Source organism: Geotrypetes seraphini, chromosome 19, assembly GCF_902459505.1.
Source record: "Geotrypetes seraphini chromosome 19, aGeoSer1.1, whole genome shotgun sequence".
NCBI lineage: Eukaryota > Metazoa > Chordata > Amphibia > Gymnophiona > Dermophiidae > Geotrypetes > Geotrypetes seraphini.
In genome coordinates, this window is record NC_047102.1 from 34644587 (window position 1) to 34668961 (window position 24375).

General features: G+C 43.5%; 1 protein-coding gene across 1 annotated transcript in view; it reads right to left on the reverse strand.

Annotated features, from left to right (window-relative positions):
- DUSP8 (dual specificity phosphatase 8) overlaps window positions 1-22110 on the reverse strand; it is a 100815-nt gene extending 78705 nt beyond the window's left edge. The window contains exons 1-2 of the mRNA XM_033928008.1: window positions 20616-22110; window positions 8055-8207 (exon numbers count right to left, since the gene is read on the reverse strand). The gene's annotated coding sequence lies outside the window, so the exon portion shown is untranslated. The remainder of the gene's footprint in view (window positions 1-8054; window positions 8208-20615) is intronic.
- Window positions 22111-24375: the final 2265 nt, after the last annotated feature.

A 24375-nucleotide genomic window follows, 5' to 3' on the forward strand; every position in this document is an offset into this window, starting at 1 on the left:
ACAGTCTCTACCACCTCTTTTGGGAGACTGCTCCACGCATCTACCACCCTTCCTGTAAAAAAGTATTTCCTTAGATTGCTCCTCTTAGCTTCCTTTCAAATGAAAGAGACTCGACTCATGCGCATTTATATCACGTAGGTATTTGAACGTCTCTATCTCAGCTGTTCACTAAGGCCTCTTGTGCAGCAGCAGAAAATGGCTGTCTTTCCCATTTTCTGAATTAATGGCCGCTCACCATTGGCGCACAGCCACTAACAAACGTTACCGCATGAGCCCCTACCAATATCTATTTTACAGGCAGAAGGGGCCCATGTGCTAACCTCGGGCTAATCAATTAGCATACGACAATGCCTCATGCGCTGATTATGTCTGTCTTGTTCACTCTCTACCCCAAACATGCCCCTTAGAGAAAATTCTGAAAAATAATTTTAGCACAGACAGGCAAATTTACCACAGGATGGCTGCACTAGCACTTACCACAATTCAGTAAAAAGACCCCTAAGGGGAAGAGTGTGATGCAGTGGTTAAAGCTACAGACTCGGCACCCTGAGGTTGTGGGTTCAAACTCATGCTGCTCCTTTGAACCCTGGGCAAGTCACCCAATCCCCACATTGCCCCAGGTACATTAGATAGATTGTGAGATACCAGGACAGACAGGGAAAAATACTGAAGTACTTGAATAAATTCATGTAAACCCTTCTGAGCTCCTCTGGGAGAACGGTATAGAAAATTGAATAAATAAAGAAGTTTCCAACAATTTAGTACAGAAGTAAAAACTCGAGATTTACCTCCCAAATTCTAGAAAGTTCTGTGCCCAAATTTCCAATTCGCACACAACTTATAGAATAAGGTTAGTTGTGCATGTAACTTACTGGATTGAGCCTTGCCGTGCAAGAAGTTTGAGCTGGTCTTATAGTTTCAAACTTTCTGCACCACAACTTGGCCAAGGTCGTAACAAGGAAAAATGCTATGAAGCTGCTAGAAATATGAAGAACAAAAACTGTAGCACCACTGGTGAAATATTTTTGACCCGCATGCTAGAACACATCCCCAGAAAGGTCTTGCCTAATGAGAGACTGTTTTTACTTCAGGAAGTAGTTGAAAGCCTCACTCTTCTCCCAAGCCTGTAATGGAAGGGAGCAACTAACTAGCTAGTTCGGTGTTCTTCAGTACAAAGCTGGGGCCAATGGCAGCCTCTGGAGACCTCTGGGGTGGCCCTCATCTAGAGAATTACACAGGGACGGGCACCTGTGGTTAACCACAGGGCAGGGGTGGGGACAGGGTCCTTGGAGTGGGGATGGGGTGGGGACAGAGCCTGCGGGGAGAGAGACAAACTTTGTCCCCGTGTCATTCTCTAAAAGCTTGAGACTAGTATCAATATGTAAAAACTTAACACATCTTAGACAACTGGCAACTTAATTCTTTGCAGATGATACCATAATCTGCAATAGGGTAGACACCCTGGATGGAGTGAATAACATGAAGAAAGACATAGTAAAGCTTGAAGAATGGTCTGAAATTTGGCAGCTAAAATTGAATGCTAAGAAATGCAAGGTCATGCATTTGGGCTGCAAAAACCCGAGGGAACGGTACAGTTTAGGAGGTGAAGAACTTATGTGCATGACATAAGAGCGAGACTTGGGTGTAATTGTATTTGATGATCTTAAAGTGGCCAAACAGGTTGAAAAGGTGATGGCGAAAGCTAGTAGGATGCTAGGGTGCATAGGGAGAGGTTTGGCCAGTAGGAAAAAGGAGGCATTAATGCCCCTGTATAAGAGACTCTGATGAGACCTCATTTAGAATATTGTATGCAATTCTGGAGACCACACCTTCAAAAAGATATACAAAGGATGGAGTTGGTCCAGAGGAAGGCTACTAAAATGGTGCATGGTCTTTATCATAAGGCGTATGCGGACAGACTTAAAAGATTACAAAATATATATATATATCACTAATAACCCAATCTGATACCAAAAATTCAAACATTAATAGACATTTATTATTATATGAGGAAAAGACCTCAGAGCACAGTTTGGGACTCAAATGTCTTCATAAGGCTTCAAGTGCCACCTCATTGACATTAAATATATTTGAAAGAACGTAAGAACATAAGAATTGCCACTGCTGGGTTAGACCAGTGGTCCATCGTGCCCAGAATTCCGCTCACGCGGCGGCCCTTAGGTCAAAGGCCAATGTCCTAATGTAAACCAAGATTTTGGGGCCAAAAGAATGGCCCAAAAATTAGGGGCTCAATTTATATTTTAGTCTCGACCTTTCCTGCTTCCTTGTTCCATCCGTCCCTCCCTTTCTCCGAAGATTACATCCCCCATCCCCGATAACCAGCACTTCTGTTCCCAACCCCATCTGACCAACTCTTCGGTCCTACCACCTCTCTACCCGCTAATCTACACTTCCGTTTCCTCCCCCGCCCAACTGGCACTTCAGTGCTACCAGCTCTCCAACTGATGATGGCACATCTGTCCCTCGCCTGGCTGACTGGCACTATTCTTTTCCTGCTGAGGCCAATGTTGTGTGTTGGGCTGGAGCAGGGCTTTGGGCATTTGCACATGCTCAAGGCCTACCAGCCCCTGCCCTCTCCAAGAATATCAAAAACGAAAGAAGCTGGCGGAGGCCTTGAGCATGTGCAGATGTCAAGGCCCCGCACTGGCCTAACACACTCCATTGGCTTCAGCTTCAGGTAGGAAAAGACAATGCCGATAAGAACAGTGCCAGTCGGCTGGGAGGAGGGACAGATGTGCCGGTCATCTGCTGAGGAAGTGGTAGCACTGAAATGCTGGTCGGGTGAGGTCGAGAACAGAAGTGCTGGTTAGGGGACCAGGAAGTGATAGGTTTACCAGATTTTGCCAGACCCCTAGACCTGCCCCCAGGCCCGCTCAATTCCACCCATCCCTGCCCTAAGCTCCACCCCAGCCCTGCTCCCCACTGCCTGTTCGTGGGGCAGAAAGGCATCCGCACATGCGTGCATGTGAGTGATATCAACGTGTTGGATCCACGCATGCGCAGATGCCTCCTCCCGATGCAATTTCTTTTCAAAACCCAAAGTGCCAGGTTTTGAAAAGCCATTCGGACCCCCGAAATGTCCTCAAAAGGAGGACAGGTCCGGGAAAATCCGGATGTCTGATAACCCTAGGAAGTGATGTCAGAGGGTGAACCAAGGCCGACACGGGTAAGAAATAGGAGATGCTGCTCGCACCAGGGTAGTTAAAGAGGTAGGTGTGTGGGGGGGGGGGCATCCTTGCTACGCTACTGCATCTATATGGAATTCCCTCCCCCTCTCTTTAAGATAAGAATCTAGTTTGAAAATTGTTAAAGCCATAGGGCTCCTTTTATGAAACTGTGGTATAGGGTTTTACCTTGCCAGCCCACAGTGAACTCCTCTACCGCAGTTTTATAAAAACCAGCTATATTTATAAGAACATAAGAAACGCCTTCACCGGATCAGACCTTAGGTCCATCTAGTCCGGCAACCCGCACAAGAGGAGGCTAAGCTAAGTGTTCCCTGATGAAGACCCTGTTTTCCCGTAACGCTCAATTTGATTTGCAAGAAGGTGTGCATCCAACTTGCCCTTGAATCCCAGAATGGTGGTTTCCGTCACAACCTCCTCCGGGAGAGCATTCCAAGTGTCCACCACTCGCTGTGCGAAACAGAACTTCCTGACATTTGACCTGGACCTGCCGCCCCTCAGTTTCAGTCCATGACCTCTTGTCCGTGTCACATTTGACAATGTGAATAACGATGTTTCTTGCTCTATTTTGTCCAATCCTTTTAGTATTTTAAAAGTCTCTATCATATCCCCTCGCAGTCTCCTCTTTTCGAGGGTGAACAGTCCCAGTTTTCCGAGGCGTTCTTTGTAGCTCAAATTCTCCATACCCTTTACTAGCTTCGTGGCTCGCCTCTGCACCCTCTTCAGCAGGGTTATATCCTTCTTTAGGTAGGGAGACCAGTGTTGGATACAGTACTCCAAGTGTGGTCTGACCATTGCTCTGTTAAGCAGCATCAGGTTGTGATTTTCCAGGAATTTCTACTGTGAGTAGTGTGATATGGATTCGATGTAATTCCTGAAGGTTGTTCAATCTTTCTTTTGTTAACCATTTTGAACTCTAGCTGGTATTATGCAGTCTACAAATTTCCTTTAATGTTAACGCTGATGTTATAAAATATTCTATAACTAACACAAATCCATTCAAAACAGCTTACAATAAAGCAAAGGCCAAATAAATAACTATACAAATGCCCTCCCACCCATAGACAAAACAAAAATAGAAATAATAACCTGTCTTCTATTGGGATTTAATGCTCTACCAACATATTGTACTTACCTCCTCTTATATCAAGCTGCGCTAGAGGTCATCCCATTGTCCTCCGGCCCCCCATTACAGCTCGAGTTCTCAAGCAAAGTTCTGGGTGTCACCTTAGACTCTTCTCTATCCTTCAACGAACATCTCCAATCCCTGGTGAAGAAATGCTTCTTCAGCCTTCACATGCTAAGGAAAGTCAGACCCTATTTTCACCAAAAACACTTCGCAGTCCTAGTACAATCCATCATCCTCTCCAGATTGGATTATTGCAATTCTATCTACCTCAGCCTAACCAAGAAAAGCCTCCACAGACTTCAGCGGATTCAGAACGCCGCAGCTAAGCTTGTTTTCGCGAAAAGCAAATTTGATCACGTCTCACCACTCCTGTCTAAGCTCCATTGGCTCCCAATAATCCCCAGGATCCACTTCAAATGTGCGTGTCTGGCCTACAGGATCCTACATGGCATCCTTCCTGCCGTTATCCCTCTATCCTGGAACTCCCCAACCCCTACTTCCTCCAGATCCTCCCAAATTTTTAAACTATCCTTCCCTTCCATAAAAGGTATTTCCCATGCAGGCAAACTTGGGTCATCCCTCCCCTTTAGAATCACTGAGATCTGGAATAACCTCACCTCCCCTCTCCGAACCTCAAGCTCCCTCCAACTCTTCCGCAAACACCTAAAAACCTGGCTATTCTCAAAACTGTAACATTTCACCCCTCTTAGGCCTCTCACCTTCCCCCTTTACACCTAACTCTTTAATCTCTCCACTGTAGTTCCTCTCTCATCTTTCTTCCTGTAAACCGTGCCGAGCTCCGCATTCGTGGAGATGGTGCGGTATATAAACCCAAGGTTTAGTTTAGTTTAGTTTAGTTTAGCTAGCGAGGAAATTGCTCCGACGCTCATATGAATTCTATAGCACTAGTCCAACACTATAAACCTCTATCAGAGCTTGATAAAAGCTGGCCTTGACTTCATGATACCACTATCCTGACTGCTAGATTGTTTTTTTTCTGTTCCTATCTATAAGAATTTCAACAACAATTTAATATTCCTTTAGTGCTACCAGATGCACGCAAGACACAGTCCCTGCCCCAAAGGGCTGACCATCTATGACCAAAAATGAAAGGTATTAACATCCAAACAAAAATAAAATTTAATAACCAAACAAAAAGAAAACCACACATTTATGGATGTGCATTACAGGGTAATTTTATAAAGTAATTTTCGTGAGTAGTGTTCATGTGAAGGCAAGATTGCGCAGTCTTGGGCCAGAGTTTGAATGGAGTCTTGATTTATGCACAACATATGTATTTATTTGCTCTTGAACTGGTGTAAATGTACAAGGGTACAGCTACCTGTGTAGGGTTACCAGATTTTCCATTGTCTTGGCAACATATGTAAAAAAAAAAAAAAACCACCCTGAAACCCTGTCATCAATAAAATTATGACGCTGAATTTGCTTGAGACTGTTAGGAGGATGAGCAATAGAAAAATCCCCAGTCACAAGGTGTATCAGTTGGTCTGTAAGTCTATTTGTCTAACCCATTATTTTAAATTTCATGTCTAAATATATGTTTATACTTTTATCAATTTTGTGCCTCGCTTAATAAAACTAAATAAGCGATTCAAACTAAAATAAAACTTGAAACTTGATAGCTCCTAGTATCTCTTTTCCTCCATCTCATATCATGTATGAAATGGTTCAATTACTGAATAACACAGTCAAGGGAGAATTGCAAATCTACGAAATACTTTCCAATAAAAATGCATTTTCAGATATACTCAAAGAAAGGCCATACTCAATTAAAGGCTGACTGAAAACTGGTGGTTTTGCTTCTGGCCAAAACCGAATCTCCGGCCTACATTTTCCGCCAGAATCAGAACGGTGACTCCCGCCCTGTTTGCCTTCAATAGATTTAAGTTCTCTGGAGCAGGGACACATGAGCTAATACAGATACTTATGACATATGGAGCCCCACCCCCATTTTGAAAACCCAGGTTGGGGATTAGAAACTAACGCAAGTGCACAAGCCCCCGCCACTCTTACATCCCTAGCTAGAGTCTCTTCCTGGAGATAAGGTGGGGGGGGGGCGAGGGTGACACCCCAAAGTGGCGCATACGTACAGGCCATCATGCTGGCTTTTCTGTGCGGGCCCTGGAAACCGCAATATGATGCACATTTCCTGATGCGGAGTTTTCCGTTTGAACTGAAAGCGGGTTCTAGTCATAGTTCTCGCACTCTAGCACTAATGGCGACGTGGTCATGCCGCGTCACTGTTTTTACAGAGAAAGAAGAAGCGTGAGGGAGCGGGGTTTTTTTTCCCTGCTTTATAGTGAAGGTAGAGCCGCGTTTTTAGTCTGGCCAAGATGCGGAAAATATCTGGCGTTGTTGCCGTGTGATCATCATTCATCAATAATCGGGCACTAGAGAGTGCCAAATGCACGTGGAAGCTGAGCCCCTTTCCCTCGATTCCAGGGGGGGAGGGGGGTGAAGACAGGTCCAGTTATTTGTACCGAGCGCCCTGGGTATCCATCATTCCCCATCAGGCCTTTTTCAGCAACATTAAGGGCTCCTTTTACTGAGGTGCGCTAGCATTTTTAGCACACGCAGGAAATTACCACGCGCTATTCCGTGCGTTAAAGCCCCAAAGCAGCTTAGGAAAAGGAGCCCTAAGTGAACCACATAAGCCATGAATTAAAACCCCATAATGCGTCTCTAGAGCATAATAGAGCTCCGTTACCTTAACGTAGGCAGATAGCAATTTGAAACAGAAAAATGCAGGCAGATAACGACCAGAATATGGCCTATCTAGTCGGCCTATCCATGCCATCGCCACAGGGCCATTAACAGAGTTAGAAATGGGCCGAGCCTCTTAAGCTGTGACATGGCAAGGGGTTCAGCACTTTTCACCCCCCCCCCCAACCACTATACCTGTGTCCTTAATACAGAAAATGCCTGAAACTGGTAGGTCTCCAGGAGAATTTTCTGGAGCTTAAAAGCACATGGGATTCTGCAAAAAAAAAAAAAAACCTCAGAAGAAAATAAATAGCCAGAATTTATTTCCCGATAAGAGAGGTGCCCGGAAATTATTGCTGTACCCTCTGTGCCCTAAAGCCTTTACTCCTATGGTCACCCTCTCCGAAACCAGTTGTTAATTACAGTATAAGGATCTTTTTTATAGTCGTAGATCTGGGAACAGAACATGAAGTGAATACAATTTTTCATCACCCTAAAGACTATTCTCCACAATACTGTGTCAGTGCAGCCGTTCTGTATCATATGTGCCCTCCCTAAGCTAAACAGACATAATTACAGTACAAGCATGTACGTATCACTCAAAAATACAGCCTCCCAAATTACATTGTGCATGCCGCTGAGACAAGTATACACACATATACCAATATCAATTAAAAGATGTAAAGCACTGTTTGGAGAAACGCCACCAATGATGATATTCACACAGATGAATATTTCTCATATTTTTTATAGTTGATGGAAACCTCATCCATATAAAGATGAATCTATGTAATGTAAACATCTCCATATGCAATATTGATATTCTAGACACTGATATGCATATGTGGTCTATATCCTCCTCCCATTCTATCAATAATACATGCAGCACCTATACATACACTGCAATGCATACGTGCATGGAGCAGCAACTCTGTGAATCGTAAAAACCTTAGGCCATAAAAATATTAATAAATCAGACATGCCAGACACCTTACCTTCTCGTCCCCCTAGTTGCTCTGCTAAGGTTGGTAGCAAAGGGTGGTTTGTTGACAAATTTCTGGACATCAGCATGTGGTTTGGATTGGAGGCTCTTTTGTGCTTGTAAATTGCAAGGTACGTAGAAAATCCAAGACAATCCCAGCGTTTACCTCATGATGCAAAAGAAAACAACGCATTAGCAGGTAACAAAAAAAAAAAAAAAATCAGTTAAAACAAAAGGGGGTGTATCTGGATCTGTAATGCGTTAACAAGCCAGAAGTGATCCAGGAAGCCAAGCCGTGCACTTTAGAACAACAAAAAAAAATGAACTGAACATGAGGTCATGCTTTGGAAAAAAAAATCCAGTTGACGTCATCCCCAGCCAATCAGAATGCGAGGCTCAGGGGCGGGGTGACGTCAGTATCTGATCCTAGGGCTTTGAACACAGATTAAAGGGGGGGGGGGGGGAAGAGAGCAAAATTGCTTTTGGAAGGTTTAAAGTGGCGATGTTTGCCCTGATTATTAACTCTTAAAAGGGAAATGCACAGCGTGACACCAGCAGCTGTATGTTGAATTGCAAGAAAGGTGCAAATGCAGACAAGAGGAAGCAGCTGGCGTCTGTGTGGTTTCCCCAATGAAAGAAATCTCAGCATAAAAAGGACCTGTAAAACGTTTTTCTAATGCCTTACAGTAGGATGTCATTGTTGCTTTATTTATTTATAAAGAATACTGTACTCTATTGCCTTTTACAGTCTTTATCTTCTTATTGCTTTTTGCTGGACTTTGGAATGTTTAAAAACTTGCAGTGGGTCCCAACCCTGTCCCGAAGGACCACCAGGCCAGTCGGGTTTTGGTGATAGCTCTAATGAATATGCATGGAGCAGATTTGCATGCCCGTCACCTCCATTATATGCAAATGTCTCTCATGCATATTCATCAGGGCTATCCCAAAAGCCCGACTGGCCTGGTGGTCCTCCGGGACAGGGTTGGGACCCACCGGTTTAGAGGATGCTGTGTGACTATAAGCCCATCAGAAACAATTATTCTGTCTATGCTGCAATTCAGAGCATCTTTGTTTCATTTGGAATTGCCACGAGGCACTATTTAACCAGAGCCTGAATTTATTTTTAGTCTCACTTCAGCTTTAACTGGACACGGGAGAAGTGTAAATTTAACAAAGGGCTCCTTTTATGAAGCTGCATTAGCGGATTTATCGCATGCACATTTTTAGCACGAGCTAAGCCCCGCGCTAGCCGAAAAACTACCGCCTGCTCAAGAGGTAGCGGCTTGCGCGGCCGGCAAACTAGAGCACATTAAACCGCTAACGCGGCTTCGTAAAAGAAGCCCAAAGTCTTTTCTGTAGGCACAGGTGCATAAAAACTAGTTGTCTGTCCCAAACAGCACCCTACGTTAGATTTAAATGTGGATCCTTATGAGGGTCATTTTATAACAGATTGCATAGATGGGGGAGCTGTCACCTATTTTATAAATAAAGTGCCTGTGGGACTTATTTTGAAAGCATTTAGACACGCAACCCGGCCCGAAATAAGCAACAGGTCACAAGTCTCAAGTGTGTTACCGACAATTCTGCCAGGAAATCAAAATATAAAATTTATCATCATACATGGCCATATACTCCTGTGTTATAGGCATGTTTTAAGTGTGTGTGTTGAAGGCGTGTCTTATACGCGCTTGTTAAAAGGGGGAAGCAAATAAGGGGGCTTTGAAAGGGAATAGATTCCGTACAAACGTAAGGAAGTTCTTCTTCACCCAGAGAGTGGTAGAAAACTGGAACGCTCTTCCGGAGGCTGTTATAGGGGAAAACACCCTCCAGGGATTCAAGACAAAGTTAGACAAGTTCCTGCTGAACAAGAACGTGCGCTGGTAGGGCTAGTCTCAGTTAGGGCACTGGTCTTTGACTGCTGGACGATGGACCACTGGTCTGACCCAGCAGCAGCAAATCTTATGTTCTTATGATTCACCCCCAACCAAAGAATTTTTGTTGGTTCAATCATGAATAAACCGTGGGCCAATAACTTTTCAGCAGTCCCTTGTTTATGTCCTGCAGAAGCAATAGTATTTGCATTGGCATGGGCTGCTGCTACTTCCCCCCCCCCTTCCCCACCAACTATGGCATCAATGTTGTGTGCCTATGTCGCTCCGCAATAAGACACACCTATGACTATCATGTGTGCTTACGTAACTTTCTTTGCTGCATGTGTACATTTGTGCCTATATAAAGTGGACTATTCTGTGTCATTTTCCAAACAATCGATCAGATGGGATTGTGGCAAACCTTTGTGAAACTCATTTGCATTTGAAGTTGTTTGAGCGCTGATCGTCCTTTTAAAATTGAACAATTGATTGAACCCACAACAATCCACCCGATTTTAACAATGATTTTAGTTCATCCAGGCCTATGAGGCAGGACCTACTTTTACCGGAAAAATGGTCAAATACTTGGCAACTGAGTTTTAACGCCAAAAAATGTAAGGTTATGCACCTTGGTAACGGTAACCCCTGCAAAACATACACCCTGAATGTTGAAACCTTAACAAGAACTGTCGCAGAACGGGACCTGGGTGTAATCATTAGTGAAGATATGAAGACTACCAATCAAATGGAGAAAGCTTCAACCAAGGCTAGACAAATGCTGGGTTGCATCCGGAGAAGTTTCGTCAGCCGAAAGCCTGAAGTTATAATGCCTTTGTACAGGTCCATGGTGAGACCTCATCTGGAGTACTGTTTTCAGTTTTGGAGGCCGCATTATCAGAAGGATGTGAAGAGAATGGAGTCGGTTCAGCGAATGGCCACTAAGATGGTCTCAGGACTTAAGGATCTCCCATATGAAGAACATCTAAGCTGGCTGCAGTTATATTCTCTCAAGTAACGCAGAGAGAGAGAGGAGACATGATAGAGACGTTCAAATATCTTACAGGCCGTGCTGAGGTGGAGGAAGATATCTTTTCCTTACAGGTCCCACGGCAACAAGAGGGCATCTGCTCAAACTCAAGGGTGAGAGACTTCATGGCGACATCCAGGAAGTACTTCTTCACCGGAAGGGTGGTTGATCATTGGAATGGTCTTCCACGTCAGGTAGTCAAAGCTAGCAACGTGCTCGACTTCAAGAGAGGATGGGATAAACATGTGGGTTCACTCCGGGGAAATGCTTAGGGGAGGGTTCTTTGAGTGGGCAGACTTGTTGGGTCGTCGGCCCTTTTCTGCTGTCATACTCTATGTATCTATGTGCTTTGAAAAAAAGAGCCCCTATAGGTCCTTATAAAATTACCCCACTAAACCCACACAAATGGTCTGCCAGGTCAGAAGCAGCTGTAATTGTTTGTGAATAAAGTACATGTATATGATCCTATTTTATAAATAATGCATGTAAATCACGATTCCTTTGCTCAGAACACCCTACAGGCGAATCACATATGTCTTTCCTTGCATGAAAAAAAATTGCCCCTATGTGTATAAGGTAAATGGGTATAGTTTATCACAGAGTTAATGTATATAAAACTTTTTCAAGTATCCAAACCACCTCTGAAAAGCCCAGTTCTCTTAGTGCAATGTTCCTTTTATGTATGTGTACATTACACACCCCATTGCAAGGTAAGGTCTGGATGATCTCATGAACTGTGTTGTGCACCGGCGTGCCAAGACTCTGCCCGACAGCAGACCCAGATCCTCCTCGAGGGCCACAATCCAGTCGGGTTTCCAGGATTTCCTCAATGAATATGCATGAGATCTATTTGCATACAATGAAAGCAGTGCATGCGAAAGATTAGAGAAACTGGACCTCTTCTCCCTTGAAAAGAGGAGATTGAGAGGGGACATGATCAAAACATTCACGGTACTGAAGGGAATAGACTTAGTAGAGAAAGACAGGTTGTTCACCCTCTCCAAGGTAGGGAGAACAAGAGGGCACTCTCTAAAGTTAAAAGGGGATAGATTCCGTACAAACGTAAGGAAGTTCTTCTTCACCCAGAGTGGTAGAAAACTGGAATGCTCTTCCAGAGGCTGTTATAGGGGAAAACACCCTCCAGGGATTCAAGACAAAGTTGGACTAGTTCCTGCTAAACTGCAATGTACGCAGGTGAGGCTGGACTCATTTAGAGCACTGGTCTTTGACCTGGGGGCCGCCGCGTGAGCGGACTGCTGGGCACGATGGACCACTGGTCTGACCCAGAAGTGGCAATTCAACCTAAATTGTCTGGCTTGAGGGAAAGAGCTAGATGTGGTATACATTACTTAGATTTCACAGAGAAAAAAAGAGGCAATTACCAACTGCAAAACATAAAGAGAAGCTAAGAAGGCTGTTCACATTGCCACTTCTGCAGATATCAGTGGCTGCCTATAGAGCAACACATGTTGCCACTGGATACATAGGAGCCAACTTTAGAAAATTAGTGGAGGTGCTAAACCCAATGGGAATTACCTCCTCCCCGGACACATTCAAGGAGTTTGCCCAATATTGGGGGTGTTCAAGCACCCAAAGCACTGCTGCTCCTGCAGGCAGTGGTGCTGAATATATGTGGATGATTTAAATGATAGATCCAGTGTTTAAAAAGTTGCTGGACTGAACGTAGCTCTCCTTGAACTATTTCTGAAAAGGTGTGCCCTAAATCCAAATATGAATGAAGTACATTTTAGTGAGAAGAACTTACTCTATACAGACTGAAATACCACCTGTCATAAACCCGAGATGCCCCGCCTGCCTTATCTCAGACTAACAGATGGGTCCTTTGTGTCTATTATAAAGCTATAAATCAGTCCAGAAACTTCCTGGTCTTGCTTGGGCAGTCCTGAGGGATGATCTCTCCTAGCAAAGGCCATCTGTTCACTTGTCACCGAACACAGCTTCTGGTTTAATGCAGAACCGAAGCAGTTACGTACATCATACAGCCGAGCAAGATCTCTGCCCTCTTCCATTCACACACCTGCCAACCCTGACACCAGCTCTCACGTGGCCATCTGTCTTCTCTCTACAGATCAGAGCCATATTTTAGCTTACAAAAGATATTTTTTTCCAGCTCCACAAAATATGGTGAGGATGTTTCCTGTGCCACCAGTGGGAGCTACCAGTATATGATACACTATAATGGAAGATAATGAGCAAAAGATCCATTCAATCTGTTCATTTTCCCTTCCTTCTACATTACCATGAGCTCCATCATCAATATCACCTCCCTAAGGCTTCTCTAGGCTTATCCCAGGTTCAAAAGAAAAATGTACAAGGAAGCTGCAAATAATGCAAACTTTATTTAAATATGATAGTTCCAGTCAGGTTTCAAGGGTAAAAAAACAAGCAAACAAACAGTGGAGGTATCCAAAGGAAACAGGTGAGCTGATATGTTTCACGACTATGCTTTAGTCACTCAATAATTCTTATAATGACTCTACATGTACATGTTTCGGCCAGACCAGCCTGCATCAGAAGTCTTCTCTTAAGTAGCAACACCGTTAAAGTCTCTGGCATGCTTTGTATGCTAATTGGGAAAAAGCTTATGTAGCACTCCGGTCGTGAAACCCAAACTTGGATCCACTGCGGTCGTGAAAACTTACTTTGAAAAAAGGTTGTAAAGGTAGCCATGGGAATGTGCATAAGTTAAATTTATTTAGACTATGGGGCCCATAATAAAAAACACAGACGTCCAAAAAGCATCCTAAATCAGCACATGGACGTCCAAGTGCCAATAATCAAAACCGTCTTTCTGTATGTCTAGCAAGGTGTTCCAGCCTTTGTACGCTCAGAGCACGAGATTGTCATGGTGGAAAAGTGTTATGGGTGGGCTTTGGACAATCTCAAGGCTGGGTTAGACATGGGTGTCTTGCTGCAATAATCAAACATTTTGCAAGACATCCTGGACAGAATTTATACATTTGGAACTAGACCTTTTTTTGAAGGGTCCAAGTGCCACAAAGGTTGAAAATTGTCATATAAAATACCACAAGATTCAAATACTTATGTAGCAAAAAAATCAATGCATCAAAATAAGTGATAAATGTGCTCAGAAAAGAAATTTCCATAGTACAGATAAAAACACAAGGCAACCACCTTCTCAATCATTGCACATTGGACCAAAGTACAACAGACAAATTATTGGGAAAGTCAAACTTCTCTTGCGATTCAGCAGAATCTCTTCAAAGCAATCCAGTCTCAGGAGACGCTGCCGCAGAAATCCTGACGTTCTTCATAGGTGATTGCTGGTGAACGCCAACACCTTCAACAAAAAATATTCTAGCACCAGACATGGATACCATGTTTCACAAGTTGCTTCTTCAGGGGAACTGCAATATCAATCTTTCTTTAAACTATGGAAACACAAAGCACATATCTTCCTTGTGTACATGTGTGTGTATGTCTAGTACATACAGTATTTTCAATGCTCACCACTGGGGCTCTTCACCCTGGAGAAGCGAAGACTCAGAGGAGACATGATAGAGACTTTCAAGATCCTGAAAGGCATAGAGAAGGTAGAAAAGGACAGATTCTTCAGCCTATTGGGAACCACAAGAACAAGGGGGCACTCGGAGAAATTGAAAGGGGACAGGTTTAGAACCAATGCTAGGAAATTCTTTTTCACTCAGAGGGTGGTGGACATCTGGAATGCGCTTCCGAAGGTTGTGATAGGACAGAGTATACTAAGGGGTTTCAAAGAAGGATTGGATAAATTCCTGAAGGATACGGGGATTGAGGGATACAGATAGAGGTAGGGATAGGTTATGAAAGGATACAAATAGAAGGATAAAGGGGATTAAAGGGTTTGGACAAGGATCACCTTACAGGTCATTGACCTGATGGGCCGCCGCGGGAGCGGACTGCTGGGCACGATGGACCTTTTTGGTCTGACCCAGCGGAGGCAACTTCTTATGTTCTTATGCATTGGATTGGATTTATTAATTTGATATACTGCTATTGACAACCAGGTATTAAGCGGTTTACAATATAAACAAGATACAAGAAAAAATATATATCTTCAGTAAAACACAAATATAAAACCAAAAGATCTTAGTCTAACAAACAAATAAAAATCAGTCTACAGCTTAGATCAGTGGTTCTCAACCCTGTCCTGGAGGACCACCAGCCAATCGGGTTTTTGGGATAGCCCTAATAAATATGCATGAGACAGATTTGCATATAATGGAGGTGACAGGCATGCAAATTTGCCTCATGCATATTCATTTTCAAAAACCCGACTGGCTGGTGGTCCTCCAAGACAGGGTTGCGAACCACTGGCTTAGATCATAATCAAGCAGTCCTCAAAAGTATTACTCTTACTCCTCTTCAGAAATATCATGCCTCTCTAGCCTCTTGGCATGTCAGATAGATAAACTGAACCATCAGCTTGTAATCAATCCCGAGAAAACTTTGATGTTCTTATTGCAACAGTTACAGATTTTCGATACCTTGGAGTCATACTTGATTCTAAGTTCTCCTTCCTCCTGGTCAATATGGCGCAGATACGAAAATTGGCCTTTACTATCGTCCACCAGGACAGGCGGAGGAAACTGATGCAGAAATGATGGAGGAAATCAAACAAGAATGCAAGACAGGCAATGTAATTATATTGGGAGACTTCAATTTCCCAGGGATAGACTGGAAACTAGCAACCTCCAACTGCGGCAAGGAAGCCAAGTTCCTGGAGGTGCTAGGGGATTGCTTCCTGGAACAAATGGTAAAAGAGCCGACAAGAGGCAACGCCACCTTGGACTTGGTCCTAAATGGCCTCACGGGACCGATAACAGAAGTGGAAGTCATAGTTCCACTGGGAACGAGTGATCATAATGTAATCAACTTTAAACTACACATCAGGAAAGGGAAACATGCCAAAACCTTAACCACCACCTTGAACTTTAAAAAGGGTAAATACGATAGCATGAGAGCCATGGTAGAAAAACGACTCGAGAAGATGATGGACAAACTTGAAACGGTTGATCAGGCATGGACACTACTGAAAAATACTATCACAGAAGCACAAGATCTCTACATTCCGAAGATTTCCAAAGATCGGAGAACAAAGAGCAAAAGAGAACCGGCATGGCTTACCATACAGGTGAAGGAAGCCATAAAAGAAAAGAAGGACTCTTTCAAAAAATGGAAATGCATAAAGACAACCGAAGCCTGGAACAAACATAAAGATGATCAGAAGAAATGTCACAAGGCGGTGAGGAATGCAAAACAGGAATATGAGGAAAAAATAGCCCAGGAGGCCAAAAACTTCAAGCCCTTCTTTAGATACGTGAAAGGGAAAAAACCTGCAAAAGAGGCAGTGGGACCCCTGGACGACCAGGGAAGAAAAGGGTACGTCAAGGAAGATAAACAAATCGCAGACAAACTAAATTCCTTCTTTGCGTCCGTCTTTACGAAGGAGGACACCTCAACAATACCTGAAGCGGAGAAAGTGTTTGCAGGAGAAATAGAAGACAGCCTCACCACAGTTGAAGTGGACTTAGACCAGATATACTATCAGATCGACAAACTTAAAAGCGACAAATCCCCTGGACCGGATGGGATTCATCCGAGAGTCTTAAAGGAATTGAAGGTTGAAATCGGAGAGTTATTGCAAAAACTTGCAAACCTGACAATCAGAACTGGACAGATACCGGACGACTGGAGGATAGCGAACGTCACCCCAATTTTCAAAAAAGGATCGAGAGGGGAACCGGGCAACTATAGACCTGTGAGTCTTACGTCTGTCCCTGGCAAGATGGTTGAAGCACTGATCAAGGATAGCATAGTCCGGCACTTGGACGCATATGACTTAATGAAACCCAGTCAACATGGATTCAGGAAAGGGAAATCATGTTTGACTAATTTACTCCAATTTTTTGAGACCGTGAACGAGCAAATCGATAGTGGGAAGCCGGTGGACATAATATATTTGGACTTCCAGAAAGCGTTTGACAAAGTTCCACACGAAAGACTTCTCAGGAAACTACATAGCCATGGCATAGAGGGGGATATACAAAGATGGATAGGCAAATGGCTGGAAAACCGAAAGCAGAGAGTGGGCATAAATGGGAAGTTCTCCGACTGGGAGAAAGTGACTAGTGGTGTGCCCCAGGGCTCGGTACTTGGGCCGATCCTTTTTAATATTTATATCAATGACCTAGAGGAAGGAACATCCAGTGAGATCATCAAGTTTGCAGACGATACAAAACTATGCCGGGCAATCAGATCGCAGGATGATAGCGAGAAACTCCAGAGCGACTTGTGTCAGTTAGAAACATGGGCGGAGAAATGGCAGATGAAATTCAATGTGGAGAAATGCAAGGTAATGCATTTAGGCAATAAAAATAAGGAATACGAGTATACAATGTCAGGTGCAACTCTGGGGAAGAGTGAACAAGAAAAGGACCTGGGTGTGCTGATAGACAGAACCCTGAAGCCGTCGGCACAATGCGCGGCAGCGGCAAAGAAGGCAAATAGAATGTTGGGCATGATAAAGAAAGGAATCTCGAGTAGATCGGAGAAAGTTATAATGCCGCTTTATAGGGCAATGGTCAGACCACACTTGGAATACTGCGTCCAACATTGGTCTCCCTACCTAAAGAAGGATATAAAACTGCTGGAGAGGGTGCAGAGACGAGCAACAAAACTGGTGAAGGGTATGGAGAAACTGGAATACGAGGACAGACTTATAACACTAGGATTGTTCTCCCTTGAGAAAAGGAGACTGCGTGGGGATATGATCGAGACCTTCAAAATACTGAAAGGAATCGACAAAATAGAGCAGAGAAGATTATTTACATTGTCCAATTTGACACGGACTAGAGGACATGTAATGAAGCTAAGGGGGGACAGGTTCAGGACTAATGTCAGGAAGTTCTGCTTCACTCAGAGAGTGGTTGACACCTGGAATGCTCTCCCAGAGGAGATTATTGCGGAATCTACCGTCCTAGGCTTCAAGAGCAAACTAGATGCATATCTCCTTAAGAGAGGCATATAAGGATATGGTGGAATATAAATTACGCCAGGTGTACACCTGGCAGGGCCTCCGCGTGTGCGGATCGCCGGACTTGATGGACCGAAGGTCTGATCCGGAGAAGGCAGTTCTTATGTTCTTATGTTCTTATGTTCTAACATATTTCACATATTCTTCAAAATGGATTCTATTCTGTGTGCAGATTTTGGTATTTATGCTCGTAATGGATTTTGATTCATTCCACATTCTCTTGTAATTTCCTGGATTGTTTACTGCAATGCAATATTGGTAAGCATCTCCTCTCAACAGCTTAGACGTCTTCAAAACTCTCCAAAACGCTGCCACCCTCCTCTGTCATGCTCGCTTTGATCATATTACACCACTTTTTACCCACCTCCATTTTCGTATTCCATTTAAAATCTTATGCCTCATCCATAAAACATATCACTCGGGACAGACATCCTACTTGGCTGCTTCTAGCATTCCATACACACTTTCACATACCCTTAGGTCTGTAGACTCAAATAAATTAATTCTTCCTAATCCTAAACAGACCCATTATGAGTCTACTCATTCTTCTGTCTTCTACTTTCTTTCCCCCAAACTTTGAAATGATCTTCCACCTAATATTCATTCAAAACATTATTTTTCTAAATTTAAGGCTCTATAAAGCACACTTTTTAGATTGGCCTTTGGTAACATAACATAGCAGATACAGACCTGAAAAGTCATTCTAGTCTGCCCAGTCACACTCATTATTTTAATTCATGATTAAATTGTCTCTATGGCATCTCTGGGACACCTGGCACTGTCCTTAGGTTCCAACTACTGGAATTACCGTTAAAACCCTCTCCAGCCTTTCTGAACCATCTTGTCATTTGCAGGACATAAAAGTCTGCTCAGCACTGTCCTCATGTTCCAAATTACTGGGATTTCCTTCAAAGCCCCCTCAAGCCCATCCTAACCGAATTGCCATACATGGGACAACAGAACGTGCACGTCTGCCTAGTACTGGCCTTAGTCCTTCACAGCCAGCTTCACCATCTAAGCATCACTCGAATATGTAGCTATTTAAGCTTTAGTTTTTATATCATTCATTTTCTATATAGAAATCCTGTGTTCATCCTATGCCTTTTTTAACATTTTTATAAATGATATTGCTGAAGGGTTGTCGGGTAAGATTTGCTTATTTACGGATGATACCAAAATCTGCAATAGAGTAGACATGTTGGATGGTGTGAATAACATGAAGAAAGACTTGGCGAAGCTTGTAGGATGGTCTGAAATTTGGCAGCTAAAATTTAATGCTAAGAAATGCAAGATCATGCATTTGGGCTGCAAAAACCCAAGGGAACGGTACAATTTAGTGGGTGAAGAACTTATGTGCACGACGGAAGAGCGACTTGGGTGTGATTGAATGTGATGATCTTAAGGTGGACAACAGGTTGAAAAGGTGACGGCGAAAGCTGGAAGGATGCTAGGTTGCATGGGGAAAGGTACGGCCAGTAGGAAAAAGAAGTACTGATACCTCTATATAAGACTCTGGTGAGACCTCAATTAGAATATTGTGTACAATTCTGGAGGTCGAACCTTCAAAAAGATATAAAAGGATGGAGTCGGTCCAGAGGAAGGCTACTAAAACGGTATGTGGTCTTCGTCATAAGGCGTATGGGGACAGACTTAAAGATCTCAATCTGTATACTTTACAGGAGAGGTGGGAGAGGGGAGATATGATAGAGACATTTAAATACATACATAATATAAATGTAAGCCGCAATGATTCCTAGCCGACATTTGCGGGATACAAGAATCAGTATGGTATAAGAATACCCTTACTGGGTCAGACCAATGGTCTATTTAGCTCAGTAGCCTTTGGTCACAGTGGCCACTCCAGGTCAGTTGCAAGGTTAACATACATAATACATAGACAAACAGCTTGTGAATTTACATGTTGTGGGATAGGATTCTGGCTAGGCCTAGTTGCCCCTCTGAATCCCTGTCCCAGAGTTTAAGTAAAGGTAGTGAAACACAGCTTTCAGTGCCTCCCAAAGATTGCACACTGAGAGTCCCTGGTTGAATAAGGCAAAACACTTTAATGGTAAAACAAACTCCAAACACAATTGCAGAAATGGCACAAGCAAACAAGAAAAAAGGCTTCTATGAATTCAGTTTATTCTTATTAGGAAACAAACAAGTCCCACTTTAGCACAAGCCATGCTTTAAACTCAGTCCATAAACAAAAGTCCAAAACTTTTCCTTCTGGCCTCACTCTTGGGCCTATCAAAACAGTGCATTAGCCAAACACTTCTCCTTTGAAAAAACACTCTCACTGGCTCTGGCTGTGGCCCTGTTAGGTAGAGCCGAATCCCCAACAGGCTAGGAGGAGATAGGCCTGTACACCACAGGAGTTGCCGCCCTCCCAAAAGACAGGCTCAGGTTTTACTTCTTCACCTCCATGCACAGCTCAGGGCTGTGCACAAGCTGCTCCAAAAATAAAATCCCCAAACTTTCAGCTACTGGTTTCTATAGTTCCTGGGGTGTCTAGAACCCCACAATATCCTCAGCATAATACTCTGGCAGGCTTTAAAACAAAAGGTCAGAATGCAAACTCCAGTGAGGAAAAACTGCTTGGCTTAACAGCCTACTCACAGTCCATTAGCTGTTTTTTCCAGTCAGGCAAAAACATAGTCCTCTAGGCACTCCATAACATAGTCCTCAGGCTGGGCTTCTGAGACTGGTTTCCAGTTCCTCCATCTCCCAGTCCTCAGAGAAACTGCCTTGACCTGGCCCTGGTTCAGCTGGAAGGACTGGCTTCCTTCCCAGCTTACATTCAGCTGCTTCTCCCCTTTCTCTGACAAGGAAAGCTTAGTAAATGGGAGCCTCGGCAACCAGCCACGTCCCCTCCTAGCAGCGATAGACAAGCTCTAAAAGGGCCCTGCATTCCCAATATCAGCCTGAGCTCTGGACACTCTTAAAGGGACGGGCTCCTTTCTAAAGTTGAGCACAGGATTTCTAAATTGTTCAGGATGTTTCCTATACCTGGTAACAGGGTTTTTAATGGGGCTTACAGGGACTTTCTCCCTGTTTCTGGTAGGGCTAGCCAGATTCCTGTCACAATGTGTACAGTAGTCTTAGGTCATCTTGGTTTGACATATACAGAGAGTCAAAGTAAGCATACAATCTGATCATTTTAAGTTAATATACAGTTGTTCTCATCCGTTAACTTACACAAATGGTATTTATGGAAAGAGGTAGGATTTGAGAAAAACTACTTAAATAGTGCTGCCAGGTTGTTGTCTTTTTCCTTCAAGAAAGGGGGGTTTTCGTTTGGGTCTTTTTTTCTGTCAGCACTAGCCAGTGATAGCTTTCTGTGCTCCAGAAATGCATTGTTCATTTGGGCCGTTGACTTACTCTCGATGCTTGTTGAGTTGTTGAGGCTGTTTTTCGATATTGTTTTGTAAATATATGTCACACCCTCAGCAGGAAAGGAAAATAATAAAATACACACTAGTTGCTTTATATAATTTCTAAATAAATGCTGACATATATTGACTTGACACTGCCAGAGTCGAGAATTGGCTCTGCCCAGTACTGTGCAAAGCTGACAGCCGGGTGCCCCAATACCCTTAGGACATCATTCCTCAGTTCTGCTTTGGAGAAGGTGCAGAGAACCCAACCCTCGCTGTGCATTGACTGGCAAGAGTCCGACCGACTCGCTACATGAGTCCATGAATTACCTGAGTCTGTGTGAATATATCCAGCTCTCATTTTTGTTGTTGATCAAAGCCTGGGTTCCTGCATGGAGATCATCTTTCACTCCCTACTTTCTGGTCTTTTGTAGTTTGCATTGTGGGGATTTTTCTTGTTTTTTGCTTGGATACATACAGACAGCCATTATCAATCTCTTTTCTATAATTCTTTCCAGCTTTCATTGTGTTGGAAAGATTTAAAAAAAAAAAAAAATTATTTCCTGAGTTCACTCTTCATTTTAAAGTTCTGCTGTCCCTGAACAGATGGCTGAGTCCTGCATAAATGGGAAGTTCTCGGACTGGGAAAAGGTGACAAGCGGTGTGCCCCAGGGCTCGGTCCTTGGGCCAATCTTATTCAATATATTCATAAATGACCTGGAAGAGGAAACAATGAGTAATATAATCAAGTTTGCAGATGACACGAAACTATGTCGGTCAGTTGGATCACAAATGGATAGTGAAGAACTCCAGAGAGATTTGAACCAGCTAGAGAAATGGGCGGAAAAGTGGCAGATGAAGTTCAATATAGAAAAATGCAAAGTGATGCACCTAGGCACGAAGAACAAGGAATATGAATATAAAATGTTAGGTGTGACATTGAGCAAGAGCGAACAGGAAAGAGACCTGGGGGTACTGATAGACCGGACACTGAAACCGTCGGCATAATGTGCGGCGGCTGCAAAGAAAGTGAACAGGATGTTGGGCATGATTAAGAAGGGAATCATAAGTAGATCGGCTAACGTCATAATGCCGCTTTACAGAGCAATGGTCAGGCCACACCTGGAGTATTGTATCCAACACTGGTCTCCCTACCTAAAAAAAGGATATAACCCTGCTAGAAAGGGTGCAGAGGCGAGCTACAAAGCTAGTAAAAGGTATGGGAAATTTGAGCTACGAAGAACGCCTCAGAAAACTGAGCTTGTTCACCCTTGAGAAGAGAAGAATGCATGGAGATATGATAGAGACTTAAAATACGAAAAGGATTTGATAAAATCCAGCAAGATGCATCGTTATTCACGTTGTCAATGTGACTTGGACGAGAGGTCATGTACTGAAATTGAGAGGTGACAGGCCCAGGACAAATGTCAGGAAGTTCTGTTTCACACAGCGAGTGGTGGACGCTTGGAACGCTCTCCCGGAGGAGGTTGTGACGGAGACCACCATTCTGGGATTCAAGGGCAAGTTGGATGCACACCTTCTTGCAAATCACATTGAGGGATACAGTAAACAAGATCTCATCTGGGAACACCTAGGTCTTCATTAGGAAGCATCTAGTTGGGCCTCCGCGTGTGCGGGTCACCAGACTGGATGGACCAAGGGTCTGATTCAGTGAAGGCATTTCTTATGTTCAAGACTGAGTAGAACGTAGGAGCCTTCCAAATTGTATGTGCAATAAATTTTTATGAGGCTAATATTTATATGCACATATAATTTCCATGAGGTTTATATTTAGAGTAGAACAGCATGTGTGAATGTTTACTGGTAGTTTGGTTTTCACTGGACATGCGCACAGCTGTTACTGCTGAACTGTCTTTTCAATCAAGAAAAAAACGTCACAGAAAAATAAGACAAAAAAAAAAAAATCTGTCAGAAACCCCCCAAAACTGGCATAAAATCTTCCCACCTAATCTTTTTGTGTTGCCTGGTGATTAATTTCTCACCTTGTGTGTATGCTAAAAATCCCCTTTTTCTTCTGTACATTGTGACGGATTTTCAATTGGTCTCATTGCCAGCTGAACGGTTTTCTGCATTCTGTGCCATTAACATGCACATCCGCCTTGCGGTAACAGTGCACCTCTGCTCGTCACTGCTTTCCGCTTTGGTTCCTGGCTGGGAGGGTGTAGATGGGCTGGAGTAAGTCTTAACAGAGATTTCGGCAGTTGGAACCCAAGCACAGTACCGGGTAAAGCTTTGGATTCTCGCCCAGAAATAGCTAAGAAGAAAAAAAAAAAAAAATTTAAATTGAATCAGGTTGGGCAGACTGGATGGACCATTCGGGTCTTTATCTGCCGTCATCTACTATGTTACTATCATTGCCAACCTACAGGGCTGGCTTAATCATGAGGCAGCCTAGGGAGGCATCGTTTGAGGGGTAGCAGGTGGCAAGGAACAGCTGCAGTCAAAGCAAAAAGTAGAGATCCTGACAGCCATGAAGAAAGGTTTTCATCTGCAGGAGTAATTTATCTGGATAAACAATAATTTACCTGGTAGATGGCTTTTGGACATTGTCCTTGTTAGGCAAGTGAAGGTGGAACAAAGTTTAACTTTTTAAAAGTACGAAGTCCGATTACACATTTTTACAAGATCATTACGGGAGAGGTGACTGGTGTAATCATGAATGTTGAGTTTAATTGTCAAAGCCTTGGTCTGAAAGATAATTAAGGGGTGACTAATACCCTTAAATGGGCCCTGCCAATGTATCACAGCCTCACTTTGCTCTGCATAAACTTCACTCGATTGCCTCAGTCTTTGCTACTGGGGATGGCCTGTGTGTACATTGCAGTAGCATATGGTGCAGGAATCTTTCCCATGCAGAGGGGGGGAGATAAAGGACCTAGTTGGTTCCTTTCAGTTGTTCCTCTAGCAACAGAGTGTCTCTCTTGTGAAATACAGGAATAGCAGCCATCAGGGAAACCGTTTTATCTGTCCTGAGAATCAAT